The 21,931-nt window shown below is 37.1% G+C and overlaps 1 protein-coding gene across 11 annotated transcripts in view; it reads left to right on the top strand.

The window, feature by feature from the left end:
* Positions 1-21,931, top strand: part of LOC114937645 (bromodomain adjacent to zinc finger domain protein 2B) — a 166,621-nt gene that overhangs the window by 53,798 nt on the left and 90,892 nt on the right. For all 11 annotated transcript variants that reach the window (XM_029311195.2, XM_029311196.2, XM_029311201.2 and 8 more), the window contains exon 2: positions 6,735-6,821. The gene's annotated coding sequence lies outside the window, so the exon portion shown is untranslated. The remainder of the gene's footprint in view (positions 1-6,734; positions 6,822-21,931) is intronic.

Here is a 21,931-nt window from a genome sequence, read left to right as displayed (position 1 = left end):
TTATTTTAGCATTTATTTTTCTTTCATCTTGAGCGCAAAGATAACTATTGATTATAATTTTTATGTCACGCCGTTATAATATTTAATTCATTCATCAGGATGCATTTGTGAAAATATGAGAAAAGTCACTCTCTCTCTCTCTCTCTCTGATTCACAAAACAAAGATTCTTTTCCTTAAGCTTACTACATATAATACAAAATAGTAAATGCCGTGCGATAGGAATAAATTACGCGATATCGCGCATCTTCTCGTAAAGTCTCGTAAAATTTGTCGTACGCTGCGAATACCTTATTGTCGCTATTATCATAATGCTTGCCTTCAATGTCACTGGAGCACAGATCGATATTCACGAGCGAACGAGAAACGTAGCTTATACAGAAGAATGTAGGCATTATACGTTTTCGAAGTCGCAATACCGGATATTGAACAACTTAGTTCACGTAACTTTGGTCTTTAATTAGAATCGTGTTTTCACTTTCATTTTGTATCGATGGTTTCAGCGAAGATGCCGTTTTATAATTCATCTATGATTATATATTTACAATAATTTAAATGTTCGATTTCAATCTGAAACTGAAAAGTATAACGGGAATTATATATGTATATTATATACATATGCATATGTAATAAACGAGAGCCAAATAAATTGGAATACATTTGTTGAATATCGATAAAAAATTTAGTCGAGCACCTCCAGTTCAATTAATTGTTAAAGTATACGTCGAAATATAAAAATTGATTATCATTTGTTTATAACCCATGAGAAAGAGATAACAATGTTTCCAATTAATTTTTTTATTCGTAAAATTATAAAATGTATCTCGCGCGACCAAATAAATTGAACGGATGACAATTGATTTGATGCGAAGTACATACATAACGCAAATATATACGCAGTAAACAAACATTGCGTTTTATACCTGCAACTGCTGCATGTAAAAGGGAAAATAAAATTATTTTTTTTTCTTTTTTTTTCTTTTTTTTTTTTTTTTTTTTATCTCGTGTATTCGCGAAATACATAGATCAATCGCGCACGAGTTTAAGGAAAAATTTCTAGTTCATTTCAACAATTCAACGTGTATGATTTAATGATATAGATAATTGGCTCTAAGAGAATGAAAAGTTGCTAATTCCATTTATAAATCATTTATCGCTACGTTATGATGTATGTTGACAGCTCGTCGTTCATCTATTAAAAAAAAAAAAAATTATATATATATATATATATATTTATCCAACTTCCACATGTTCATATTAGATACATGGTATTTCTTTATCGTGGATATTATCACGTATTAGTACGCTATGCTATCTTGATAATTTAGAATCGACGGTATATTGTATATATACATGTACATACTGTATATATACTGTCGCAATACTTTATCTGTGTGTATATAATATACAGGAGTAAGAGCGCCCATTATTATGAGTAAATAACGATCTGAATGTGTATATAAAGCATATGTACGAGCGATAACTGCTTTCTCGTTTTATCTATCTATCTATCTCTGTGTATATATATATATATATATACAATATATATATACAGGGTGTCCGGTAACTAACGGATCAATGATTAAGGGCGGATTCTCTGGCCAATTTGGAGACGATTTTTTCTCAGCAAAAATGTTGAGAAGCCAATAATTTTCGAGTTATAAGCGATTGAAAAAAATGGGTATTTTGAAAACTAAACGTTTTGGAGTTAAAAGTCTAACATAATTACATTCTTCAGTTAATTTCAGGTAGAGTTTACTGTAATAAAATTTTAATTGAAAGTTGTAAAAATTGATGACCTTTTTCGACATTTTCGCTAAGGAAAAATCGTTCCCAAATTGACCAAAGAATCCATTTGTAATCGTTGGTCCGTTAGTTACCGGACACCCTGTATATATATCAATCGTATATAACCATATTCATTCATAAGGTATGCTACAGTAGCGGCAGAAACAAAATGTCTCGTGGGTAATACGAATTCCAGGCATTATTTATCATTGTCCAGTTTTCATATTTTCGCAGCAATTTATGTCGCTTAACACGCACGCGCCTTTCTACATATAAATAGTACTAATCGACATTCGCATAAGCGTGAAAATTGCGGTATTGTCTATAAAATACGTAATTACAGTTTATTTAAATAACGATCACTTTCCATCATTTTTTTTAGAAAATAAATCTAAAATCAGAAAGAAATATTTTTATCGGCTCCCAATATTAAGAATATAATTACAATGTTTTTTAAATCGGGGCTAACAGAATCAAAGCACGAAAATATCATTATTCGGAACTGTATCTTTTGGTTCGGGATCACTAAGTTCCAGATATAAATTAATCTCGAAACTGACATATGGAGAAAAATAGGCGCGAAAAATAAATCTAAAAAATGGTAATAGTTCAATCGACCAATTAACAGTGAAAATTCAATAAATTCACTTATTTCCCAGAATTGGTCGATTGAATTATCATCTGGTGACTTCATAGTTTTACATCATTTATAAATCAAAAAGTTTGCTACGTACTTTGCACATTGCGTAAGACGCAAACGAAATCAGCGATACATTCGAAAATCGGCGTTTCCTGCAAAGCCTCACGAGCTGGATATCACATCGGTCGTTGCATTACGAGGCAAGTTGTTCGCATTCTTCGTCGCTTCGTCTCCCAAGCAATGGGATATCTGCACTCGCGCTAATTATCCAGGTCCTCCATTAAAGCTCCTGCAGAACTTACTTCGGCGACGCATCGAGAAGAGAGAGAGAGAGAGATAGAGGGAGGTCTGCCAGGCCACCGCCTGTCCTTCCGGTGCAACAACCCGGAATGCCTCCCAGCGCAGACAGAGGCAGAGCGAACTCGTCTTCAAACGACGCCACGTTCCTCCCTCTCTCTCTCTCACCCTCCGATATATACCAATTCCGCTCAGTGCTTCGCGATGGAACGTGAACCTCGCCTCCTTCTCTCCTCCCTGGTGTGCCCGGCCTGTCTCGCGCGCGCATATAGCGATTCAAGAGAGAGGACCGGCTAGCGGTGCCATGGCGGAAGAAGGAGAGGTGGAGAACCGGTGCGCGAGAAAGCAGATACGCGGGACGGAGACGGATTGATACGGCCGGAGAAAGAGATAGAGTGGGGAAACAGAGAGCCAGCCGATGCGGCTCTGTCGCGAGAGGACGAGAAGGAGAAAGAAGCGGGCGAATCGAGGGATAACGAGTGCAACGGAGAGAGAGTGCGCGCGAGTGCGCGAGAGAGCGCGCGCCTCGCCCTCTGTGGTGTCCGCCTAACCAACCCCACCCCTCGTTTCCCCTCTCACCCTTCCTCCCCCCTCGATGCTCTAGCCCCGCGCAAAATCCCCTGCCACCCACATGCCCGCGAAACCGCTCGTTGCCGTACCACCGAGCCACCCCACGTACCGACTCCCCCATTACCCGGCCGTCTCCAATCCTCTCCCTTTCTCTCTCTCTCTCTCTCGATCTCGGTCTCTTCTTCTCTCTTCCGACTCCCCCCTCCCTCTCCCACCCCCTTGTCCTGCTTCGCGACGCCCGGCGTCATCCCCTTCGGGGCAACCCAGCGCGCACCCGAAAGCCCGTGGAACACGACAGGCAGCTCCGCGATTATCTTTTGTCCGATCGTGTGTATGCGTGTGTGTATGCGTGTGTGTAGGGGGTGTCGAGGGGGGAAAGGAGACGTGTGAGAGGACAGCAATTTAGGAGCGATATAATAGAACGAAATGGAATAGAAATTGTTCTCTCCGAACGTTTTAGGTTGCGCGAGAAGAATAATCAAACACGCGGTTCTATAAGCGTGTACTTCCGTCCTCGTGTTAAAACACGTGACACTAATTTGTTGAAAAAAAAAAAGAGAGAGAGAGAGAGAGATAATGACGTGAAACGTCGAAATAAATTTCATCATTCTGTGTTCTTGAAATCTTTAAACGGAGATACGGAATTCCTCGAGAGTGTCCTTATCGCAGGGTGTCTGGCGGTCAGGGATTTTGATAAATCTGGGATCAGGGAAAATTCAGGAAATTTTACTGTTTATATCTGGATTTTTTTACATTATTTTTTCTACATTTGTGTCTCGATAATTTGAAATTTTTTTGTTTAAATAAATATAAACTTTTCTTTGACTCCCGCAGCGCGCTAATTTTCCGTGTGTTGTTATAAAAATCGATTCATCTACAGCGCGTTCGTTAATTTATTTTCTCATCCTCGTGTTATTTTATTTCAATAAAATGTTTGATACAGAGACAAAACTAAAAAATTTTATACAACACAAATAAAAGAGATGATTATTTAAATAGCGACATGTTTGTTTCGATTATCGTACGTTAATGCAGATTGTATAATTACTTTAAATTTTTATTTCAACTTCCAAACTTCCTTTTCATTGTTGACAAAAATAACTCGAGGATTTCATGATTTAACATTTAAAGCCACAAAAAGAGCTGACTCAATAAGTATTTTCATTATTTAACATTTAATTAAAATTGTAAAATTAATGTAAGAACAGACCAACTCAAGAGCAGACATTATTAGGATTAGTGAATATTATAAATTTTTATTACTTCTCAATTATACCATATTAAAACAATTAAATCATATTAATACAATTAAATCAAACGTTTCGACTATACGCAGTCTTCATCAGTGATGTCATATAGTCAATTATAAAATTTTAAAAAACATTTCGACGATGCGAACGATTGCAATTCATACTATTAATTATAAACATACATAAAATAACTTGGATGATGCGAACAATTACAACTTTTGATGATGTGTAGCATGTATGATTTTGAGGCTGAATATATCACTATATTGTTCTTCATTTCGAGATGATAATGCGGATTATTTCCAATGATGATTTTAAAGGTGGAAAAACTCTTGGCATTCCATCGTTTGAAAGCGTGGAATCGTCTTAGTTTCCCTTAATTATTGTACGTTTTAATGAAAAGTTACATATCACTTTACACGCCATCACGAAGAACGGTTATTCTTATTATTATTTCAACAATTAATTGATTTATTACATATAGATATATGCAAATGATATAATTGGAAAAGAATAATACTAAAAAATCCGGGCAAAAAATCAGGGAAATGTCAGGGAATTTTTTTCATCGAGTCTGTTGGACACCCTGGTTATTAAGACGGCTCTCGGAGAATTGGCCGATTATAATGCGATAATGATATAAAAATCATTCGGTATTCTCCCTTTTCCACGCGCTACGCCCTTCTACGACGAGCATCCCTTGATCTCGACGATATACAGAGCGATACTTTGTGATGCGTACATTGGACGGCGAACTGGAATTTTACGCGTTTCTGCGAGGGAGGCGAGATGCGATATCGAGAGAGAGAGAGAGAGAGAGAGAGCGGTTTCCACAGAGGAAAGCGCGCGTAGATCTCGGCGATATTCGCAGGGTGAAAGGGACTGTACGTGTGCGCGTGTTCGATCGCTTTGTGTGCCGAGAACGCCCTTCGGCTAGGGCGAGGTTCCCGCTTTGTAACGCCGGTGATTTCGAATCGATCTCGCGAGCGCGCGCTGTTCCTTATATTTTGCAGATTTTTCCGAAAATGACGACGCGCGGGAAGATTGAGCGTGGATTCGAGCAAGAGGGAGATCGCGAAAACGCGATGACGATACGTTACACACACACACACACACACACACACACAAATATATATATATATACACATATTATATACACATATATATATACACACATATATATACACACACAAACACACACACACACACACACACATATATATATACGAAAATTATTGCTCGAACGTGAAATTTCGCCGCTCGGATTTCGCTAAACAATTTTTATTGACGACACACGTGACTCTCGTGTTGTTTTTCGCGTCGCGCGAAATTCTGTTATCAATATTTCGATAAAACATTTTAATTTCGTTACGCGCGCATGTGTGAGTGCGTGTGCAACGAAAATCAAGTTGCGCGTTAATAAAAGTTGAGTTGAGAATAAGCTCTGTTTATAACTCTACAACTTTTTCAAAATTCGCGTAGTTACTATATATAATAAAATCACAAAATAAAAAAAGTTCGCTTTTCTCTTCTTCTTCTTCTTTTTTTTTAGCAAGAATTTCAACTCTGGCTTTTTAAATATTTGCTTAATAATTTGCATAATATGCAGATAACGTCAGGCATTATTTACACGTTCGCGTGTGTGGGCTACAAAATGATTATGTTCTCTTAACTGCTAACGCAAAACAAACCAATATAAGTACTCGGCGCGTAATGTTCGCGACGTACAAAAGCAATTGCATCATCATTTTAGCAAATAATTATATATATATATATAGATGTGTATATAGTTTGGATTTCGGAAAATGGGATACGCGTGCGAGAGTTGTCTGTTGTTTCTATATTATTAACGCGAAAGCAAGAACGAAGATAAACGAGACCAAGTACATCTCGTACATAGAACTGAGTGGGATGCAATTTTCAAATTTACGCGAGCTGTTAAATGTCGAGTGGAATTAAACTATTGTATCGTCAAGATTTCATATCTGGAAATAATTAATTTTAATTGTGCGAACGCACTGTTATCCTTACATTTTTTTAAAAATCTTAACTATATATGACACATATATGTTTCGACGACGTAACATCCTTATTATACGTACCGTCTCATTAATTATTGCATTAACTATAACGATTACGCGATGGATCTGTATCATCACTTCTAATCTTGATTTCTTCTTTTTTATTACAGGTGAAATTGCGACGATTGAGGGTTCAACGCTGCCGTCGATCTTACTACATCATTCGGAAATGCCGCGATGGGACTCGAGATAAGAAGGTATGTGCGAAAATAATTATACATCTGTTGAATTGTATTTCCGCAAAAAAGCGGCTCGACAAAATACTTGAATTTGTACGTATGCTGGACTATACGGTAATTAAACGATAATGAGAATTTCTCTCCGCGATTGCCCCCTATATTAATCTGTTTTTCTGATAGAGGCAAAAATTGCGATATTTTTCCTATGCAAGAGCAGGGAGTTTGACCATTATAAAAATCTTCGTACGAATTTTTTCGAGCGGCAGCTCTACGCGGCGGGGCTTTTTATTATCCTCGTTCTTCTCTGCGTTTTATCCTGCACGTGGCAGACTGGAATTTTGTGGATTTGGGGAGAAGGAGAGGGCTATACGCGGCGGACACGTTATCGGCAGTGGCTTTCGAGCCGACGATATATTCAATCGAATCGGAAACTGTATAGTTTCTATAGCGCTGTTCTATTCCGACAACGATCTGCATGACGAGAGAAATATTCGGAAGTAATGAAAATTGATAGCGTCTTTAACATATTTAATATTCTCTCTTTTACATTCACACGCGCATACGCACACGATGATACGACTTTATATTTATAAATTTAATTTCTGCAATCTCTCTCAAATGGCATAAATCGGGGAAAATTCGAGCAAAATGTTTTCGTGCGGTGAAACTTCAAATTGAATAATTCAGTGATAATTGCTACCTTATCGTTGATTACATTTAATTAATTTTAACGAACGGGAAATTTATCGCGTCGGATTTTTATTATGATTATTTCAGTTAATGGAAATCATTAAAATTTGCGACATACTATCGATTATTTGTCCAAATGGAATTAAGTTTGTCTCGATTGTATCGCGAAAACGTCGGATCTTTTGGGCTTACAATCAAGCAATATTTGGTAAAACTCGCTTGTGTTATCGATACAACGGGTTTTCAGGCGATACCATGGATATTGGAGTATCGTTGTAGTGTTTTTTCTATGAAACAAGTGGTATCCGGCGTGACGTAAAATTCACATCGCAATGGTGGATATAGGCAAATTTCATCTGACGCGCGTATCAAAAGTGTGATTCGTTCGATTCATGCGACGAACCTTTCCAAACATTATTATACAAATTAAATGTTATTGCTCCGCGAGAGAGATAGATAACGTTTAGCCTCATTTCAATAATTTGATGCTATATATGTATGTATATTTAATGCGATACAAATTTCGAACATTTAAAATTAAATCATGTTTTCTCTTGTCTTTCCATATTCTCATATATTCGTTATTTTGTTATTTCAAAATAAAGAAATAACAGTATTATAACAATTAATTTTACAAGATTTTAAAACAAAGTAAAAACAAAATATTGGAAATAGGTATTAAATTTATTTTGTAATTATGTGTTGATTTGGAAACAATCTCTATTGCATACATATATTATATACATAGATTGTAATTCATTTTTGGGGGGAGAGCGCAAACGCAATTCCGCATTTGTATAATCCGCAAGGTGCAATTGTATATTGCATATACATCGATTTAAAAAAATTAAAATTTTTTTCGCGAGATAGACAAAGTTTTATATTTGACATATGATGGTTTGAAATGTACCTGAAATGCACAATAAAGTTTTTGACGAAAAAGCTATTTCTAAAAACTAACGTGACTGATGGAATATGTTTCGCAAACATCTCCAAACCGCTTCCGCGTATATTTCTATATATCTCGGTCATATGCATCAATGCGTGCGAGATGCAATTTGGCCGTTTCAAAAATAACTGACGTGGAGCATGTAATATTAAAAACTTTGACTTTTTTTTTATTCGATCCCATCCGTAAATAGGATCCGGGGTACCCTAAAATAAAACGCGCGAAAACGCTCGAGAGTTTTAATTACCTTCTAATAAAAACTTATATCGACAGCTTAGGACATTGCGTTTACATGTTATACTTTTTAAAATCTTCTTATCGCGTCCGATATATTTAGCAGTCGTGACGCGATCGCGTATTAAAATTTCTATAGAAACAATTAAGCTTTTTTTAATTATCTTATCGACATCTTCGCGAGACATCCTCTGAACTCGCACTTTTTTCGATACGATAAAATTAACGCGTCACTTCGCACACGGTTGAACTTCGGGCGCGGATCGAATAAATCGTCGACGATGACGTCAACGGACAATTCCGTCTCTTACTGCATACACGCGTAGATATACGTGGCCGTTGATTGCAGCGCGCGCGCATGCACCGGCACCTTGCGCGACCCGTGGCTTATGAGAACTCGTCGTCGGAATGAGTCAACGCCGGCACGTTTCCTCGACGATGATCGAAGCCACCCACGCTTTCTGCTCTTGCCGCGCCAAGTCAAATCGTACATTACAAAATATGCGATATGTAGGCCGCGCCATGTGTGTTGCGTCGCGTTGCGGTATATCCGCGAGCTACGTGCGAACGTCGTTCTTTGCCTGGATGCGAACACAGAGAATTTTCTCGTGGAATTTAGCCTGAAAATCATGATAATCGTGGGACAGTGTTGGAAGAAAAAAATATCTATATCACGATAAGATATATATAAAATATTACGATTAATTTTACAATGTACATGTTATGTATAATATTTTTTATTATTGTGACAAATATTTAATCACACAGAGTTTTCTCTTAGTATTTATCCTGAAAATCATGATAATCAATGGACAATAATATGGTATTGGAAGAATTTTATGAGTTTCCCTGATGAATATTTCTATCACAATAAGATATGCGATATGTTCGATTAATTTTACTATTAATATTTTTTATTGTGGTAAATATTAATCAGAAAAACTCTTATAAAATTCTTGATAATTTTCAGAATAAATTCTAAGAGAAATTCTCTCCGTCGAGAGATGCGAATTTTTTCTCACGTGGACGCCGCGATGATCTCGCGCATTTTCGTCATTTCGAGAAACTTGTGCGAGAAAAATGTGTAATATAAAAGTCAGTTTTATTTTGCGGTACTAGGTACTTTCGATCATTTGTGAAGAGAAGAAAATATAGATGTAAGTCCAACTTTTTATCAACGCAAAAGTTCGACTTGTATCTATTTTTCTCTCATTTAACTTTCGTCTTTATATATATCTTTCTTCTCTGTCTCTCGTATCGGATTCGTTTAATTCTCTTGCTTTGCATCGTGTTTTCCTTGACACATTCTATTTTCTCGTGTATATTAAACGTGCTGGATCGGCAGAAAAATCGAGAAAGATAAATTTGGTTCTTTAATTGTTTTTTCTACACTTTGTGCAATCGATACGATTGCGCCACGCATTAATATAAATACGAGTATATATATTTTTCCGTTTATCTTAATCCCGATTACTTTAGAATCGATAGCTTTGTTCCTTCGATAATCATTCGAGACGATATCGCGTAACAATGGCGTGACACGCCATTAATTTAAGAGCCCGATGAAATTCTTGCCGTTAGAAGTCTCGTGTCGCACAACGACAAACGCGAGAATAGATATATCCCGATAATAGAACGATACACACAGCGCTGCCACTGGGCACGTTTTGATTTACAACCCGCGTTCTGCGTCGCGTTATTTATTCGGCATCTATGCAAATTTTATTGTTCTTGCTCTTTGTTCGGTCAGCGCACTCGCGCTCTCGGAATCTCTCTCTCTCTCTCTCTCTGGCGTTCTCGTGCCGGTGAATGGTTTTTAAAATTCGTGTCTCGTGCGTATCACTATATCCTCATCGATTCGACGCGAATCGAATGCATCATCGGTTCGGATTTGTTTTTCGGAATATCCGGAATGAGATTTGTGCTATATCGATACCCGGTAACTCGCGAGAACTCTCAAGCGACACGCGAGATTTACAAAATATATACAGATTTTCGAAAACGTGATATTTTCCACACTTTATATCTTGAATGCGTAAGATCGATTATTACGGTGTTATTGAAAGAACGGATTAAACTGATCGCGCGTATCACTATATCCATAACAGGATTCGAAAAAAATCAAGACAATTTTTGCGCACATCAGGAGGATGAAATACGTGTTTTTCTCTAGTTGATTATCCCATTTCAGTCTCTCTCTCTCTCTTAATTGAGAAAAATGCGGTAAGTTGAGCCGATTAAAACGGATGTCCTCCATCTGTTGTACGCGGAATAATAACGTTAACTTTCAACTACGATCGCGAAATCTGAAGCACGAAACACGTGTAGCGGTTGTCGAAACGTATAATACAGAAATATTAAGCTTTCATTATACGCGTTTATATAGCGAAACGATAAAGTTCGCTTTCGTCCCGCGCCGCTTAATTCGATGTTAATCAAAATTTTGTTTTTATTGCGCGAAAAGTCCATAAACGGATAATTTATGTCGTTGATTATATCCCGCGCGTATATCTAAAAGCCATAGCGACAATATATATTCTATAACGCATTATATAGATACATCCTTGCATCGTAAAACATTCGCGAGCCTTTCTCTCGTAGCTTCGTCTTTACGAACTAATTACAGATCTATAATTTATATCGCAATGATTATTTTACGAGTCGCGTCGACACGAGATAAATCTTTCGTAACATACCATGTAAAAGTGTGTTACGTCGCTTCACAAATCACGTATATATATGACGCGAATGTAAAGAAAATTTCGCAGCGTAGATCAGCGATGCGGGATTATATATACTTGTGTACTCCGACTATGGCGAGATAGCGCGCACAGAAATTTGGGCCATAAAGGGTTAATTGGTGACACGCGCATGGCGCATTTACCACGTGCCACCGCGTGGCAATATGCATTCTCCGCAACATTCAGCGTTAATTCCCTTCGCATCGAAGGTGGACAAGTACTCCATAATGACAGGACGAATTGAGTTTGAAGTTTCTCAATCGGGAATAATTCTCGCGCATCGACTCTGGTAGTTGCGTTCTTGCATGTATTTCAAAACCCTGAAATTGGATATTTAGTAGCCAGGAAAAATGTGTTAAATTGGACTTGTGACATATATATATATATTATCTGTTTTCATGGAGAAAAGTTGCCTTTATCTTAATAGTAAACGTAATATACATTTTTTAAAGTACAGAGTCTAGTTATGCTCGATAAGCGAGATAAATATATGTGTTGTCACAGAGAAAGGGAATTATCTGGCTTTGGAATGCAATTTATCTTAACATGACAGAAACAGAGTGACTGAAATGAAAGGATGCTACAGCAGAAGGTAAATACCTATTATTATTGGAGATTATAATTTTATATTTCTAATTGATAAAATTTTATACACAAATTCTACACAACATAAAGAATTCTTGATTCTTTAAATAATACTTTTGTGACTAATTAAAAACGTACAAGAGCTTGTTACTTTCATTTTTAATTCTACATGTTATAACATTTTTAACGGTATTTAAAAAAGAAAGTGTTCCTCATTGTTTTAATTTTGTATTATATATATTCGCTTTTTTATTATGACACTTCATATATAGATATATATTTAATGTGTACCAAAATTTAATGAAGATAAAAATTGTATGAAACTGAAGAAAGATTTAATTTGTATGAATATTATTTGTATTTATATTTGTTTTCAATTTATCGAAGGTTATAAAGTATTCTCGAATCTTTGCAAATGATAAGGTAAATGACGCCGCATTAACAATGTCTTATTAACACACGTATAATAGATCGGTTAGTTCCGCCCGATCGAACGTTTCGATAGTATTGAATCGCTTAATCTCGTTCGAGTACTTTGTCGATTTACTCGAAGCACCAGAGTACTCAACTCCGACCGCAAATCTTGACTGCATCCAACATTAATGTCGTTTATCTATTACGGCATCAATAACTCGGATTTTATTTGAATATCGATTGCATTCGCACGCATAATAAATTTTATCTGAAAATGTGGAATAAACTCAAGTTATTCTCTTGAATTTTTGATAAGACATTTCTTTTCTTTTCAAGAAAATTAAAGTTTGAATAGTTTGTTGAGATTTATTAAAATCCGACGTTACTGAAAATAACATTTTTTTGTGCGCACAGATGATAATTAACCTTAGCATGTTTTTTTTTTTTATAAAATAATCTAACTAGCGCGTTTTTCGAATGCCACGTATAACAATTTTATTGTCTCTATGAAACTAAAGTACGCCGCGAGAGATTCGTATAGTCGTGGAACAGATAAGCCCATTCTCTTTTTAAATTCACCGTACATTGTGCCGTTTAAAGTTCTTTTTTTAGACACCATTTCCGTTAAAGTGCTTCGCGCAACGTTAATTCCGTTTGCGCGTTCCAGACGATCGCTTAAAAATTCACGAGATTTCTTCGCACGAAGATCCAAAACCTGGGGAACCAAAAAACCAATATAATTCCGATTATAACTCCCACGTGCTAAAGAGATTCCGACGTTACCATCATCTCGCGATAATCGGCATGTAAGAGTACATTTACATAAAATTTTCAAATCTGCAGCGTGCTCACGTAATCGAAATCACAATTACATACCATGTAGTTTCAATCCCAATTGACGCGAAGCGACGAAATTTCGCGCGCACGCACGCTCAAATGATTCTCGTCGCGGCAAGTCTTTCGACGGAAATGATGGGCCAGAGGTTTTCTTCTCTCGCGCCGTCTCTTGGTGTAAACGAACGTCGGGCTTGGTTCTCGTCGTTACCGCCGCCGTTCATGGCAGTGTGGCGGAACACGCCCCCAGGAACTGCGTTTCTCGTGGGCGACGGCCTGAAATATCGAGCGCCTTGCCCACGTACACACGCGAAAACGATGGTACCCGGACGACGGTCGAGAAAGAGCGCGAGAGGGACGCGAGAGAGAGAGAGGGCAAAAAGAGCGAGCGAGAGAGCTCGGGACGGCTAGAGACGAAAAGGGAGAAGAAGGGTGGATACTGGCGCGAGGTGAGCAAAGTGTGAGGTAAGGGGAAAGAACGATCGAGAGGGGTTTCGAGGGATAATTTTCTGCCTTCCCGGTCCGCGTAGTAGACGAATTTCTGGATTCGAGCGCAGCGAAATATACGCGGGCTTTAAACGACCTGGAAACGCCCGCGTTTAGCTTTGCGGTGACACATTTTTCTCTTGCACGCGCGGAGATGTTAATCTTCAACTTGAATTTCGATTGGTTTTTTTTTTTTTTTCTCTAATTCATGCTTGATGATTAAAGATTACATTACGATAAACGCAACGATCGATAAACGTGCTTATTAATAGCGTTTTATTTATTGTTCTCTGTTGATGATGACGATTATGTATACATATTTCAATGTAAATTTTATCAGTGTCGGTGAATGTTAATCGATTATTTATTTATACCTACTTTTCTGAAGAATAGAAGGAAGTTCCACGCATTTTTGGAAATGATAAATTGTTGCGAACTACGCGCACGAATTCGTTTCTCATATTAATGTGAAAAAATTTACATACATATTCGCTCCCTCTGGCTAGTTTATTGTTCTTCTCATTCTTTTAAAGATGAAACACATTTAAACGCAATGCAGCTTTTGGTTCGCTTCTATAAATGTATATAAGGAAGCAAAATCACGCTTCTACGGGATATTTCTGAATGTGCTGGTCAAACGTTTATGTGTTTAACGTTACTCTCGTCTCTCGATTTTTTCTGTACAAAGATTACACAGCTGTAACGTATACATTCCGTATAAAAAATATAGTTCTCTCTACATTTAGCGACAAAGCTCAATCTTTAGCAGAGATTCATATCTTCTTGCCATGATTTATCGAAATTTCTTTTTTTTATTCTGCAAAATATCATTTATTCCGTAATAATTTTTATTATATATGTTTTTTGCTCGAGTCTCAATCATTCTTAAAAATTAAATGATTTAATTTTTTAATTTCAAAGCAAAGAGAGAGTTGCGTGTCGTACATATACACACGTCTATCATATGAACATGTGCAACATGGAAGAATTAGTTTTCTATATTAGCAGCCTACGACATTGCAAAGTAAGGAGATCCTGGATCCGCGAGTCTCGAATACGTGGGCTTTATAATATTCCAACGCTGACGTGTACTACGATGACAGTTCTGACACGTTACGTGCACTCCTAAGAATTAAACATTGCGGTGACTTTCGTGCAAGATTCCGTATCAAATACAAGCTATACTTAACATTTGACAGCGAATTTTATATTTATGATCGCCGGATTCTATACGAACAGCTGACGAATTCGTGTTTTCGAAATTAAATCGCCATGTAATTTTGTTTTATATTTGAAAAACTTATTGGTTAGATACAATTTTATTTTTATAATCATTTAAAGTGCAAACTATTAAGTAGAAAGTATCTCATATTTAATCTCAAAATTATTAAGATACAGTGGCAGAAATATAAAAAGTTAGTGGACATTTTACACACACATAGAATTTAATCCCTAATCTTAGAATCAATCAACATTAAGCTAAGGTATCAGAGTCCCAAGTATCTTTGAGTATCCTAAAAATCTACGAATATGTGCATATTTTTTCTCTTTTTCTCATTCTTTTGTCGTTCGTCGAGAGTTGGTTCTCATGAACCGTAATTCGGTGGTGCGCAGAATGCAAAGCCAATGCGCGGTCGACACAATCATGAGACAAGGAAGGAAGAAGCGGAGAATAAAGGAGGTGAAAGAGGAAGAGGGAATACACACGAAACGAGAGAGAGAGAGAGAGAGGAATTCGCGATTCTTTTGAACCGCGGCCAAGTTTTGTGACCTGACGGCCGACCGACTCGGGATCCAGAGTTTCAGACGATTTCTCGTCTCTGCGTCTTTTAACGTACGACGCGATGCGTCATATAGCGTGAACACGCGTGTGCGTCATGCGTGTACCATGAGCACACATGAGATAGGAGCGTAGCGATCCGCGAAAAGAAGCAAAGAATGAGAAAATATGTCCCTGTTCCGTTTACCACGCTCGAGAAAACATTCCATTACGCGACACACGTTGATCGAGATATCGTTGATTTTTCCCTCAACTATATGATCTAACGAAATGACATACCATTCATTTTTTCATGGGACTTTATGGTACCCCGGAATTTGTCATATAAATTATTGGGAAAAAAAAAAAAAAAAAAAAACACTGATACAACTTTACTGGAGAACAAATTCGATAAAAAAATAGTTTCGTAAACATCAAGAATATATTTAAAACATTTTTACGACGCACGCATTGAATTTCCGAAATTCGTTACGAATCAAAAACTTATTGACATTTGCATAACGTAAGAGATACCCTGTTAAGCGAGTTAAGAATTAATTTGAGTAAAAAAGGCGATTCCATCATCGTGATTAAGTTTATCATTTTTTTTACTATATTGTATATAGTGTCAGTGTAATACTATCCGGAAACAAACAGGGAATTAATTTGACTACGGTCAACATTTTTAACGCAAATATACACACAAAGGTTGTTCTGCGTTACGCGCGGCATGCGCGTTTTCAGCTATAAACGTATAACTGGAATGCGACGAACGCAGTGCAGAATTCCTTCGTTATTTTAAATTGGAGAGCGCACACAGAGTGACGCAGTGCAGGCCGACGTGGAAAGAGATATAGATATGTTATGCGTAATTCTTGCAATGTGCGTTCGCGTTTTCCGACATATCGACGACTGCTGCGATATCACGTGCATCGTATACAGGGTGGCGCGGTTGAAAAGCACCTTTAGACCGACGAATTAATTATCGATAAAAATCTCGATTGCCGGGAGGAGAAAAGAATATTTAAGTCAACAAGTTTATAAGGGAGGCGAGAAGAAAATATTAAGTGAAAGCGAGGACGATGAGAGAAAGAGAAAGTAAATTGCGACAAATGTTTTAAAGTTGACAAACTAAAAATAAGATTTTTAGCCGAGTTAATTAAATGAGCAATTAAAATTTTACTCCGTAGTTAATTTCAAAAGTAAACTTCAGTAAAATACAATTTAGCACTCGAGGTATTTAATGCTGAAAATGACATAGTTGCATTAAATTCTCAGCGAAGAATTCACTCGAAATAGATCAAAGAATCTGTCATTAAATACTTTTGATACGTTATTCTGTGTAGTCCGTTCAAAAATATTTGACGCTTTGGCTGCTTCGAATATTCGCAGAAGCCGATGCGAACATGTTGCATCAAATAGCGCAAATATTATAGATGACAGTACAGAAAACGGTGTCCAATTTCAATTAACTTTGCATATTTTTTTTTGTGTTCCGTACGAAAAAGTTTTTTTTACTCATGCGTACCTATGTCTTTTCTTCTTCTTTGTTAGAGATCACTCTAGATTTTGAATATATTATTAATAAAAGTAGAAATAATCTTTGCAAGTGCTCTAAATTAAGCTCACGAGCTACGAGTGAAAAATTGAAAGTCGATCTTTTATATATCGAAACGTTGAATATTAATATCGGTATTCCACAAAGTGGGTCGTTGAAAGCCGAAATAGTGCTTCTCTATATGTCACGATTGAAACGATATTTCGTCAAAGAGATTTAACGCTCGTCCTAATTGCGTTTTATTCTGAATGAGTGAACGAAAAGTTTATTCACTTAGAAGTTGTCTTCACTTATTGTGAAAAAATAAACGCTACTATATTTTATAACCGCATTTTTCACGATAACAATAATTAATAGCTATATAATCTCAAAATTGTTCAATCTTTTAAGCAAACTTTCTCGCAAAAGTTCTCCGAAAGATTAACTTGCGGAATGTAAAAGAAGTAACTTTTAAAAAGGTTTAGTGTGGTGATATTAAAGGTAAATAAACAGAGTATATCTCAATTATATTTCTTTAATTTATCTGATCGAAAATACGTTTCATTCAATAATAATATATAAATTACGATCACAAAAAGAAAAAAAAATGTTTTTTAAAACAATTGTTTCTTCTTTTCTTTGAATGCTAACATTTATCATAATTTCGTTTTCTTTCTTGACAAACATACGCATACAAAAACTGCGGAATTTTTACGTAAGCAGGATCGGCCGCAAAATTTGCAAAAATTCCGCCAGATTGTTCCGGCAAAGCGGCATTTAATTTTAGTCCGATCACGCCTGCAATTGGAATTTAAATTGGGGTGCAGAGGAAAAGTGACCAGTTCTCGCGCGCGAGAACAGCGTACGGTTGCCACTCGTTACGAAACTTCGTTACCTCACCGTAGGTATTTTCAACCCCGAAGATCCCCGTTGGCCCCCGGGCGAATCCATTAAAGGTAAAAGCTTCTCTCGTTTACATCTGCCGCCGTTTGTCCCGGTTCGCCCCGTGTCTCCTCGCGTTACGATTCTCTCCCCTTCGAAGAGAGAGAGGGAAAGAGCAGCTGCTTAGCGGATGCACTCGCGACAGTCGGATGCAATTGTCATTTGTTGCAACGCGTTGCAACGCCGATATTTTCGCCCCTTATGCGCTCCCTCGTGACTTTTTTAGCTCGCGAAATGATAAGAATTGCAACGCGACAAAACATGGGATAAAATAAAGAACAAAAAATATATATATATATATATAATATTATTTCCTAATGTATTTGAATAAATTATTAGATATTTGTCAATATTTTTGTTGCACATAAAGCGTAAAAATTTTAAAGATTTTCTTACTCTTAAGCGGCTACGATATAAATGAAGAAGAAACAAAAGAATATACAATGCGGAAATGTCTCGGAAAAGTCAATCTGAGTGGCTACGACATAAATTAAAAAAAAAGTAAAAGAATATTAGACAATGCGGAAATGTCACGGAGAAGTCAATCTGACTAACCGAGAGCTGGTTTAGAAACGAGCTTCGTAATCGCATCGAGGACTCGAAAACGCTAACCCATTGCATGTTGGTCGCAATGACCTTTCTTTACCGTATGAAGAGACGACGTCAGCGACACCGTCTCATTGGTCTACGGTACATTATGGACGAACATTCACCTTTTTCTTCAACGCCTTTTCATTATATAAAACGTCAGTGAAAATTTACGTCGGTGAAATAATGTGGTTTCGCGATCTTGCTAAATTTATCTAGGCTCGTCGATGAAAATTTCCATTTCTGGAGAACGGTGCAAATTTGGCTTGATCGCACTATGCAATCAAACACTTTGAAATGAAGTAAAATTTATACAGAGAAATAATAGCGTGGAAATTGAAATCATGCGAGAGTTAAAAATAATACCGCGCTATTACGATGGCAATCTCTCGCCAAATGTCATTCATTGTCAGTTCTATACTGTCTAATACACGTGCAATTAATCATTTATAGCGTTTAAAATAGGAATCTATTATTGGTCTTTGCATATAAATTTTATATAATTTAATATATATCGTTATATGAAATGACATTTATCGCGAACGGGGAAAAGATATAGATGATACTATTTCCTCGCATCATAAAAATTTATTAAAAATATTTGAATGCTCGATGATTCTTGGCGAATCAATTTTCGTCGAGAATCAATCCGCGAAAGCGAGGTGCGATAAAAATCCGCGATAGAGAGAAACTATTATAACCCACTTATGAGAGATAAACTGAGATAATTCTCTCAGAGAGAACGAGTACATAGCGAGTAAGTTTAGCGTTTCGTATTACCGTATACCGACACGCGTACAACGCATATAACTAAACGCATACATCAGACATACATACACTCCGGGAAAGTCCATCCGACCGTATGGTATATGCCGGGTTTGTGTAAGCCACGTGGTACCTATATGTCGGTTTCCGTGCCGCGGTGCAATGTACACGTTGATTCCCCTCTTTTGCAACGAATGCGCGTTGCACTTAATCTCGCTAATTCCGCGTCTTTATGCCGGAGTATTAAAAAATCACCGGTAGGTATTCAAATGACACGGAAAACAAAGAAAATACGAGCATACGCTCATATCAATTCCCATTTTACTACTTCGAATTTATCCCCCGCAAATCATTTGTTATTTCATAAGGAAATTCAAAAATTGAAGCTTCACTCTATTCGTGAATTCGAATACAAATATAGGAAATTTTTAAAAATCATAAAGCGGAATGGTGAAAGAGCAATCTATATTAATATTACATTATTAAATGAAAAAAAATGAAAAAATTAATTTATGCTGCATTTTATATTTTATCTCGTTTTTTTGGAAGTCGATTAAAAATATGCAAGAACTCGAATAATTTCAAGGTTTCACGGTTTTGCCAAGTCGGAAGATAATTGCTCCCGATAATTTCGCTAATTATCAGATGCGCAATTAGAGATCGCGAGAAAGTCTGTCGCGTAACGCGCGCTCTTCGTTATTTATATAATTTAAAAAATCTCGACAAATTGCTTATTGATCGTAACGATTACGTGAAAATCGTATAGCGTTCTATGGAAACGCGTTTGCGAGCCGAGGGAAGCGGGACCGCTCTTTATCTACCGACGAGGTAGCATCTGTGACGAGCATAACTAATCACTTTCATAATTCATCGCTACCTCTCCCGTCTGTTTACTCCCGCTCAAGTATTGCGCACCCGCTCGAAAATGTGCAGCCGTTGTAATTACGTACAGAGTGTTCGAGTATTAAATTTTCCAGGGTATTTGAAATTGCGTTTTTTCCTCAGCGCAAAAACGATGGCTCTCGTTTGTTGCAAATTTTCAATTTTGTATGTTAAATATCTCGACGGTCTTAATGTCAAAATGCAACGATATACGTCATTTTGATGCAACTGATGTTAATCTCCATAATAATCCTTGTTTTGTCATTTTGCGCTAATAATTAAAAGTACAAAGACTTATGGGATAGGGCACTCTATGTTTATCGGTAATATATACATGTCAAGTTTTTACGTAACACACACACACACACACACACATCGCGTATACGTTGCACATCGATAAATTTCTATCGCGCGTGTTCGACTTCATATAACGTATCGAGAGACACTCGCGGGATGTAAAATCGCGTAGAAAGCCACGTCGAACTTGCTCAAACTGGTACTTGAAATAAAGGATATTTTTCGATGGAAATTTCATGTTTTGTATAGAAAACTAAAAGTACATACGTAGTCGTAAAAATTCCATTGGTAAAAATATTCAGCGATTCCAAACACGCGATTCTGGAAGAATAATATTTTGACATTTTTTTACAGCTCGAATTTTTTTGCGCCTTGTCGACTCTCGATGATTTTTAACGCGAAGGGCCGCACAATTATTTCACGATGACGTTCGCGATTACACGCGGTATATATCAGATGCGGTCGAGCGGGCGCAAATCGATATTTACCGGCGGCCGAATGCCAGATATACCGGGAGAGGAGGCGGGTTTTCGGATGCGTCGAGAGAGCGGGGGAGAGATGTACGAGAAATTTGGAATTCGCCCGATGTAATAATCGAAGAGAGCCCTGCGTGATATCCCGCACGTACGCGGTTTCATTATCCGGATTGGACAAACGCGCGCGCGGCCTCGATGTCGGCTCGGCTCGGCGTCGGGGCTCGTGAATTCGCTCGACGCTTCTATATCCAGGTTAATTCCGAGTTTCCGTGACGCGAGTGCGTTTCAGAAGAATTATGCATACGTACGACACTCGTGTAACGGATATCACGAACGCGCACGAGATATTCCCGCGCCGTATTTGCGGCGAGATCTAACTCGAATCGCATTCCGCGTGTAAAACTTACATTTTTTAAGTGCACTGAATTTTTTATTTATTTATTTTTTTTTTATCTTTTTGTTTGAGTGATTCGTATATTTTTTCGTTTACTTACGAAACACGCGAGTGTTTTATTAGTAGCTTTGAAACTGAAAGCGCACGTTCTAGGAAAAGTATAATAAATGATTAGAGACAATCATCACACAGCTGAAATGAAAAAGTAAATTGAAAAGGGCGAGAGAGACAGCGAGAGATAGCGAGCTTTTGATTTATTCTTCATAATTTCATCCAAACTTATTAAGTATATGAGAATATATACGAGTATCTATATTGCTCTTTGAAAATTTTAATGTACATTAATATTTTTTTTTAATTTGTGTATATAAAAATATGCGCATTTTTTACCACAAATCACACTGCATTAATTGCGATATGAGAATCTTGTTATCTTTATGCTAATGTTATCTTTCGTATTTTGCACCGATGATATATATACCCGTTTTATTTATATTTCATGTACTCTTTTTGTATAAATGCATGCACATATAATAGTTATATTGGAATAGATTG

This window comes from Nylanderia fulva, unplaced genomic scaffold (assembly GCF_048542155.1).
Source record: "Nylanderia fulva isolate GAGA-0341 unplaced genomic scaffold, ASM4854215v1 Scaffold28, whole genome shotgun sequence".
Lineage (NCBI taxonomy): Eukaryota > Metazoa > Arthropoda > Insecta > Hymenoptera > Formicidae > Nylanderia > Nylanderia fulva.
This window is presented reverse-complemented; position numbering and strand designations above follow the sequence as displayed.